This window comes from Haliotis rubra, unplaced genomic scaffold, assembly GCF_003918875.1.
Source record: "Haliotis rubra isolate DU_JTF1 unplaced genomic scaffold, ASM391887v1 Scf89, whole genome shotgun sequence".
In the NCBI taxonomy this organism is placed as follows: domain Eukaryota; kingdom Metazoa; phylum Mollusca; class Gastropoda; order Lepetellida; family Haliotidae; genus Haliotis; species Haliotis rubra.
The window spans coordinates 2,421,911-2,431,668 of NW_025767623.1; the positions used below are offsets into that span (position 1 = coordinate 2,421,911).

Below are 9,758 nucleotides of genomic sequence, written 5' to 3' on the forward strand. Positions count from 1 at the left end.
TTGTCCTGTTGAAACAACTCCCTCTGGCGATCAATGATTGGAAGGAGGTGTGGGCGTAGGATTTCGTCACAGTACCGTTGAGCTGTCAGGTTGCCCTGGATCATCACCAAATCACTTCTCCTACGGCAGGTGATCGCTCCCCCCACATCATAACACTGCCCCGGCCGAATCTGTCCACCTGGGGAACGCAAGCGTCGGCGAAACGTTCACGTCGACGTCTGTACACCCGCATTCTTCCATCGCGTCGTTCCAATAGAAATCGTGATTCATCACTGAACCAGATTCTACGCCAATTCGGTAGGTTCCAGGCCTGAACGTTGGTGCACCATTGAACTCGATGTCGACGATGTTGTTGTCGAAGCACAGGGCCAAAATAAGGTCTTCTGGCACGTAAACCAGCCTCTCTCAACCTGTTCCTGACGGTCTGTGCAGAAAGCCTCCCTCAATCCGGGTATTTGTCGAGCGGTACTGGTCGCCGTAGCTGTTCGATGACGCAGGTGATGTACCCGGATGTAGCGATCCTGCGCCGCAGTGGTCGCTCGAGGTCGCCCACTACGAGGGCATCTGCTACCGCATTCTGCCGGCGATATCTCTCCCAGAGCCGTGAAATGGTGCTTTGCGAACATTCATGCGTCGGGCAACTGCACGTTGAGACTGGCCAGCTTCAAGCAAACCAATGGCGATATGACGGTTGGCTTCACTTAGACGTGGCATTTTGCGTTCGTCAACAATATTCCAAATACAGTGAATAATCGACAGACAGCGATCAACCTTTATACCCATCATTGAGACTATCTGATCCCCAACTTTCACGTGCATTGCATGTGAATTGTGTATTCTGTGACACTACACGCCGAAATTGAAAATCATGCTGTTAAATACGGGTATTTTACGGATGGTGCGTTTTGTTGTGATGTTTCAAAACATAAACACCATAGGACTCATAAACAGAGCAAAACCTTTTGTAAAATGAATCACGTTTTAATTCATTGCTACATGAAATTGCTATTTTCATGATGCGTTTCTTTTGGGAGAGTATATATATGACATGACCATATTAGACTTATGAATAGTGGGACTTGAATAGAATATATACCTAAATTCATTCTCATCGCGAAATGGCTGCACTATTGTCGATCTTATGTAAACTTTTAACCTCACTTACTCAAACGCTTGTGGGGCGAACAACTGAATGAAAATGCAACCCTTTTGGGGTTGAACACACAATCATATGTTCCTGGTAAGGTTTACGGAAGGATCAATGCAAGAAGAAGACAAAATATAATCATAATAATAAGTTTATTATGATGTCGAAACACACAACACATCAGATAACACATAATACACTCTTTTTCATCGATACCAAAATATCCGTTCATCTACACCTAGACTCACATACATAACTAACTGTACACTAACATAAGAACTAATAGCTTTACGATAAGATTATAATATTTAGAAACCGGACATAACATGCTATTACAAATGTCTCTTTAACAGTAATCAATTATTAGCCACTATCACACCGGCGAGGTACACAGTCTTACATACATTGTAAGGATGTAAGGATTGTTCGTCTGGAGGTACAAGAGAACAATATCACTTGCATAAAGTGATAAAGAAAATATCGTCAGCATCAGGTGACAACGATAATATCGTCTGCATAAAGTGACAAAGAAAAAACGTCTACATAAAGTGACAAAGAAAATATCATCTGCATAAAGTGACAAAGAAAATATCGTCTGAATAAAGTGACAAAGAAAATATCGGGTGCATAAAGTGAGAAATAAAATATCCTCTGCATAACGCAACATATAAAATATCGTCTGAATAAAGCGATAAAGACAAAGAAAATATCATCTGCATAAAGTGACAAAAAGAAAAATATCATCTCCATAACGCAACAAAGAAAATATCATCTGCATAAAGCGACAAAGAAAATATCGTCTGCATAAAGTGACAAACAAAATATCATCTGCATAACACGACAAATAAAATATCGTCTGCATAAAGTGACAAAAGAAAATATTGTCTGCATTAAAAGACAAAGAAAATATCATCTGCATGAAACGACAAAGAAAACATCGTCTGCATAAAGTGACAAAGAAAATATCGTCTGCATAAAGTGACAAAGAAAATATCGTCTGCATACAACAACAAAGAAAATATTGTCTGCATAAAACGACAGAGAAAAAATACCGTCTGCATAAAATGACAAAGAAGATATCGCCTGCATAAAATGACACAGAAAATGGCGTTTGCATTAAACGACAAAGAAAATATCGTCAGCATAAAGCTATAAAGAAAAATATGGTCAGCCTGCAGCGAAAAGAAAACATTGTCTGCATAAAACTATAAACACAATATCGTCTGTAGAAAGGTACAAAGACAATATCGTCTGCATAAACTGTTGCCTCACTTGAGGCTGCACCCCGTACTGTGGTCCCGTGGTCGTCTGTTGGGGACGATGAAGGGTGGAGATACGTATAGATGAGGAACTGTAACATCAGATCATGCCCTACTGGTGTCGTGGTCCTCTGTAGAGGAGAATGAAGGTGGAGAGACGTGTAGAATGAGAAACTGTACTCCGTCACATTAGGCTTCACCTGGTACTGTGGTACTGCACCGTCTTTGGGTGACGATGAAGGGTGGAGAGATGTGTAGATGAGGAACTGTACCGTCTGATTAGAGCTTCACCTGGTACGTGTGGTCCTCTGTGGGGACGATGAAGAATGGATAGTCGTGTAGATGAGGAACTGTACCGTCACATTAGACTTCTGTGAGGGACGATGAAGGATGGAGTGACGTGTAGATGAGGAACAGTATCGTCAGTATAGGCTTCACCTGGTGCTGTGGTCCCCTCTGTGGAGGACGATGAAGAGTGGAGAGACGTAGATGAGGAACTGTACTGTTTCTAGGTCAGATTAGACTTCTGAGGGGAACGATGAAGGATGGAGTGACGTGTAGATGAGGAACAGTATCGTCAGTATAGGCTTCACCTGGTACTGTGGTCCTCTGTGGGGATGATGAAGGGTGAGAGACGTGTAGATGAGGAACAGTATCGTCAGTATAGGCTTCACCTGGTACTGTGGTCCTCGATGGAGGACGATGAAGAGTGGAGAGACGTAGATGAGGAACTGTACTGTCAGTTTTGGCTTCACCTGGTGCTGTGGTCCTCAGTTAGGAAGTTGAAGGGTGGAGAGACATGTAGATGTGGAACTGTTCCCTCAGGAGTCGCTCGTAATCATGTAGGGTAAGACATCCCCGCCGTTGTTGGAAGCACAAGGTACATCACTCAAGTCACGGGACAATCTGTCTGCCATCACAGTAAGATATTCACCACATCTGTAATTACAACATTACACTTATATTGCACATAAAGTTGTCTTTTCACAGAAGTGTATGTATCTTGCTTTCATGCAGCGTGGAACAGAAATCATAAATGGATTGGAAATCCTAAAAAAGACAGTGATAATAGATTGCAATCCTCTCTTAACACATCGTACATTTGTTACATAGATCCAATTGCTACTTTCTCCGTCATTTCCACAGATAATCTATACGGGCTTCGTTTATTCAGTTAGGTCTAGTTTTCTGGGGTAAGTTGAGTAAATGGTGTTTAACACAGGAGATTGCAACTGGACACATATATGAGGGTTTGTTAACTGGTTATTACCATACCTAGCTCCAGCACTTAAGGTCAAACAATAAACTTATGTACCTTCTGTCCTGGTTTTCTGCAAATAAAGCAAAACACAAACTTGTAAATTTCTTAACGGAAAGATTCGTCCACGTTTCCATTTACTGAATAACAGTTAGTGACTGAGTTGCTGTTAGCACAGTCCATCAATATCACCAAAACCAGAACACCATAAATAGGGCTTCACACATTGTACTCATGTGGGGAATCGAACCTAGTTCTTTGGCGTGATCGCCTTAACCACTTGGCCCCGACTGCCCAAATTACTTAATCAAAACAGCGTTTACAAAATAAAATGGAAAAAAAAAAGATTTCAGCATATGAAGGTGAACTACAGACATGCCTGTTTGCTGTTTAACGCTGCATTCAGCAATATTCCAGCTATATTACGATTGTCTGAAATAATCCAGACTTGACAAGAAAACCCAGTGATTGATATCATGAGTATCGATTTACGCAATTGGGAAACGGGGGTATACATGCATGACCATAATCAGCCAGCGTTTCTCACCTGTTATGACGAGCTTGCAAATAGGTTGTAGAAGACCAGTTCTGACCTGAGGAGGGATTGAAACTTACATTGCATTCAAAAAGATTCATATATTCATCGTACCTTTTACGTCCTTGCAGACAAGAACAGTAACTGCTGCCACCACAACTGCCACAGCAGTGAGCATAATGGAGTAGACAGCTACGATGGGGACGATGTCGTCTATGTTTGCATCACCTTCTGATATAAAACACATTTAACACATATGTAATTAGTATGAGAATTTATATGAGAACGCAGAGACGTATTTGAATGATAAGAAATGTTCTGTTAATATGCCTGGTTCGTTTTAATGCATATATTTGTTTTAAAACATAAGGAGGAAATAGAGGAAGTTCTGGGGTTTTGTGTGTGTCTTTTGAATGAAACATCGATCTTTTATAAGCTAAAAGAGTCCTGTCTACATCGTATTGAAACATAAAGGATTCGTCGTTAATATTCCTTATTCCTTTCAGTGCATAGATACTGGTTTTAGGACATTAGGAGGAAATACTATTTGTGTCTACTTTTTCAAACAAACTACGTTTCTTTATAGGCTACTGGAACCCTGTCTACATCGCAAACGCAACAAAGGAAACAAGCAATGAAGATGGAAGAATCATTCTTGATGTATGACGGGAAGTATGACCGTTACAGCTGTCCAGGCCAGTGGATCTGTTTCCCCAACATGGCATATCACCGAATCCTTGTTATGTACATGGAAATTAAGAAGTATCATAAGTATCATATATATAATATAAACGAATTTGACTTAGGAAATGTTTATTTACAGTATATTAACTATTCTATGATGGGTATTTTAAATCATATAATCGGTATTTTCCCTTTCCTTGAAATATTACACCGTAACCTTGACGATTTGACTTATATCCAATGTATATGGGTTTTAGACACGACTCCTATTCCAGGCTTCTGGACTTCAGACGGGAGATAGTTCGAGCTACATTCAATCGACATATCAGTACCATACACTCACAGTTCGAGTTTCACAGCCGTTACACATCATGCTTGTAGTTAACCTTTAGACACCAACCTTCTATTTCCTGGTAGCTCTCGTCGTTTTCGTCTTCCCTGTGATTCGAAACCAAGCTGATAAAAATGAGTATTAAACTTAGAGTAAAATGAAAGGAAGTAATAAAGCTGTGACACACTCTCAATTTACATGGCTCCGAATCGTGCATAGTTTTGCTCTGATAGCTATGTCGGTTTGTTTGTTGTTTGACGCCGCACTCAGCAATATTCCACCTATATGGCGGCGGTCTGTAAATAATCGAGTCTAGACCAGACAATCCAGTGCTCAACAGCATAAGCATCGATCTACGCAACTGGGATACGATGATATGAGTCAACCAAGTCAGCGAGCCTGACCACCGTATCCCGTTTGTCAACTTTACGACAACCATGGGTTGCTGAGGATCGGTTCTATATCAGATCTTCAGCTATGTATCACTGTGTGAGATGAAATATTTATTCATCCTACTTGAAGATTGATGAAGATACTCACCGCTGATGAAAGTATCCTCTCTCTGAAAGTGACAATGTTCAGCAGTTAATTATGCATACAAACTGCAAGGTTAATCACAGATGCCTGTATTATTGTGCACCGATCACATATCCGTACATGTTTGAATATAGTGCACTGATCTAGCACCATAGACGCGATATATGACAGCATCCGATAGAAGTTTCAAGAGAAGGTCAGTCAGTGAGTGAGTGAGTTGGGTTTTACGCGACTTTTAGCAATGTTACAGCAATATCACGACAGGGGACACAAGAAATGGGCCTGACACATTCATCCCATGTCAGGAATCGAACCCGGGCCTTCGACTTTAACGCTTTAACCACTGGGCTACCCAAACGCCCAAGGTCACTCGGAGCTAATAGTTATGATAGGCCTTTAGTTTTTCTACGTTGACAGCTAAAATTCCAAGACTATTTTTAGACATGGTACATAACATTGCCCATTTAATAATTCTCCTGTTTATCTGAACTAATTCATGTGACGTTTAAGGGTCTACGATGACGTACAACACCAACCTTCTATCTCCTGGTAGCCCCCGTCTGTTTCTGCGTCAAGGATGTATGTGACAAGGCTGGGGGAAAAGAAATGTAGAAAGTGGTTCGAATCAAGGAATATTTATGAAAACAAATAAAAGTGTTGCAAATCACAAAATAGTTGTCAAAATGATAATGAATGAACCACTGAGAAAATCAGTGAAGACACCCAGGTGTTCACTGAAATACAGGTAGTTCACGCCCTTGAAACATTGGCCTGGAAGAGTAATAACTATCCAGCAGCTCATTGACTGTGCGCCATTGATTTAGATTGTGCTCGATATCACACAGCTATTGATTAGTGACATAGCCAGTCAAATTGTGTTGGCGATGAACTGTTTACCAAATAGCCTTGAAGGATTGCAAATACCGCCAACTAGTACTGTTTACCCAATAGCCTTGAAGGATTGCAGATACTGCCAACTGTTTACCCAACAGCCTTGAAGGATAGCAGATACTGCCAACTGTTTACCCAATGGCCTTACCAAGGATAGCAGATACTGCCAACTGTTTACCCATTACCATCTGGATAGCAGCTACTCACCGGTTATGAGGGTATCCTCTATCTGAAAGTTATAATTGTGTAGATAAGTACATGCAAAATGTTAGATGAAAAAATATATGCTTAACGAATTGCTCGTATAATTGCATACCTTTGAAGAAGTAATAAATTATTAGAAATTGGTAGAACGATATGTCACTGTTTTTAGAGCAAATGTCTTTCTTTTTATAGATAGGTGATACCCGAACCTCTGGAAACCCAGGGCATGCTTTTATTTAGGACTTTTCCATTACAGTTAGGATTAGGTGGAACGAAATATAATATGGTTCATTTAGTTCCAATGTCTGTTCTCAGGCTGTTCAAATGTATCTTGATGGTTATATAAGAGAAATGAAATGTTGGACTGAAACATACACAGGAAAGGAGACGTCAAGTAAATAACACCCCAGTTTTCAGTAATTTACATCTAACTTCTCATGTAAGCTTATAACATAGATATTTAGTTTTCACTCTATTTATGGGTGTGAAAGGTTTTGCATATGATCTCAATAATAGTGTCTCTTTAAGGGTATAAACTCTTCACGCCGAACACCTGATTTCGATTCCCCACATGGGTACAATGTCTGAAGCCCATTTCGGGTGTCCCCGTCGAGATATTGCTCATATACACTCACAGTAAACTCTTCCTTAAAGGCTGGTCACAGATTCAATTTCCCGCATTTACTTCCTTAAAGAATAGTTACTTCCTTAAAGAATAGTTATAATAAAGACATCACATCTAAAAACATATTAGTATTGCTTAACGTTTGTATAGGTGTATATATACTGACCAGCAATAAAAACGCAACTCAGAATTCATGAAAATTGTACTTTTTCAGCATGAGTTTGGATTTGATACTTTAAAACAAGACACACGCATTTCACACAGCAACATGCCACGTGTAAGTGAAATGGAGAGACACCAAGCAATAGGCATGCTGAATGCTGGAGTTTGACAAGTTCATGTAGACCGATATTTTCAGGTGCACCCTTCGACAATAACTCGTCTGCAGCAACGGTTAGTAATGGCAACTGGCAGCGTTTCTGATCGCCCCCGTTCCGGTACGCTCCCGTGTGACGTCACAAAGACAGGACCGGATAATCCAACTTCAGCACCTCCGGAACCGTCTGCAGGCGGCAGTAAGCACTGCTAATGCCGTGATTGGGTCTATGGGGCGCCCTATCAGCGAAAGTACTGTGCGTTGACGACTCCTAGCGGCATGCTTACATTGCCTTCGACCCTACCGTGGACCCATTCTCATTCGAATTCTTCTAAGGGTACCATGTATCGCGTATTCAAATCTGAACTTGTCTTTGAAAAAAATATCTCACATATATCCCTTCCTCCTGGGCTCTTAAATTTCTCTTGTTTAGAACTTCCTGCCATCGTTTACATATAGAAGTAAATTCCACTCGAAGAAAGAATGTGTAACCTCTGCTACACGTGTGATGTTGGCGATGAATTTCACTACATTTTTCTCTGCCCTTTCTTCAAACATCATAGGAAAACTTATATCTCAAACCATTACGTTGAAAAACCCAATGTTTTAAGATTTAAAGAATTGTTAAACTGTAAACGAAGTAGTGTTTTAAAAAACTGTGTATATTTTGTAGTACTGTCATGAAAACTGTAGAATCTTCCTTGTAAACCATCCTACCATCCTATGTAATCTCAACTGTATATCTATTGTACCTGTTATGTACCCCAGGCCAGAGCCTAGTAAAAGTTCTGTTCTGTTCTGTTCTCGACAACGAAGGTGGGATGATGTCATCTTTTCAGACGAATCGAGATTCAGTGTGAGTTTTGATTTCTTGAATTGCGTTTCTATTTGCTGGTCAGTATTGGTATATATATCAGTTGTGGGGGTACAACGTATTCTGAAGTAACCATCAGCCCCGCCCTCCCCGCCTACCTCACCCAAAGCGTTGTCCACACACTGTCATATATAATTCAGTACATGTGTGTATATATATATATATAGGACTGACTGACTGACTGAGTTTGGTTTACGCCGCTTTTAGCAATATTCCAGCAACATCACGGCGGGGTCACCAGAAATGGGCTTCACACAGTGTACCCATGTGGGGATTCGAACCCGGGTCTTCGGCGTGACGAGCCAGTGCTTTTACCACTAGGCTACCCCACCGCCCCTATATATATAGGAAGGGACGGTGGGGTAGACTAGTGGTTAAAGAGTCCGCTCGTCACGCCGAAGACCCAGGTTCGATGCTGCACTTGGGTACAATGTGTGAAGCCAATTTCTGGTATCCCCGCCGTGATATTGCGGAAATATTGCTAAAAGAGGCGTAAAACATACTCACTCACATAAAGAACGTGTCTATATTTCTTATGCACTATCATCGTGTGACTGTTCATTTTGAAAGCATTGGCCTTGCTATTCTATGGAGCCAACTATTTCCGGGTAACGATACACTGAACACACACATCGATTGCGTGATGTAGACATGAGCATGTAGTTAATATATGAACCGCAACACGCTATTAAGTGAGACCAGTATTTGTAATTGCTGAACGAAAGTGCGAAAGGAGTGCTTCTGAGAGAGACAACTTTACGTGACTCTCGGGTTATCGTCATTCACTCTCACATCACACCGTATTACCTCTACGTCTCTGTTTTCTACAAACAACAACGATGACCACAACAACGATGACCACAACGGCGATTACCACGATCAGGACGGAACAGACAGCAGCCACGGCGACGATGGAAACGGCACGAGATTCAGCAAATACACTTACTGAAACTTTTAATATGAACAATATTCAGTTCAGTATGCATACGGGTATAATCATGTAACATCAAGCCTCTTCGGGAGGTTTTAACCCGATTCAAAACATATTAAATGGGTTGACACTTGCGATGTTCATCTGAAATAACCTTTCCGTGCAA

General features: G+C 41.0%; 1 long non-coding RNA gene across 1 annotated transcript; it reads right to left on the minus strand.

The window, feature by feature from the left end:
• Positions 1-3,253: 3,253 nt before the first annotated feature.
• LOC124263570 lies at positions 3,254-5,328 on the minus strand. Its single transcript, XR_006894888.1, has 4 exons — positions 5,284-5,328; positions 4,314-4,430; positions 3,722-3,737; positions 3,254-3,345 (listed from the first exon to the last, which is right to left on the minus strand). It is a non-coding gene; the product is annotated as an uncharacterized LOC124263570 (long non-coding RNA).
• Positions 5,329-9,758: the final 4,430 nt, after the last annotated feature.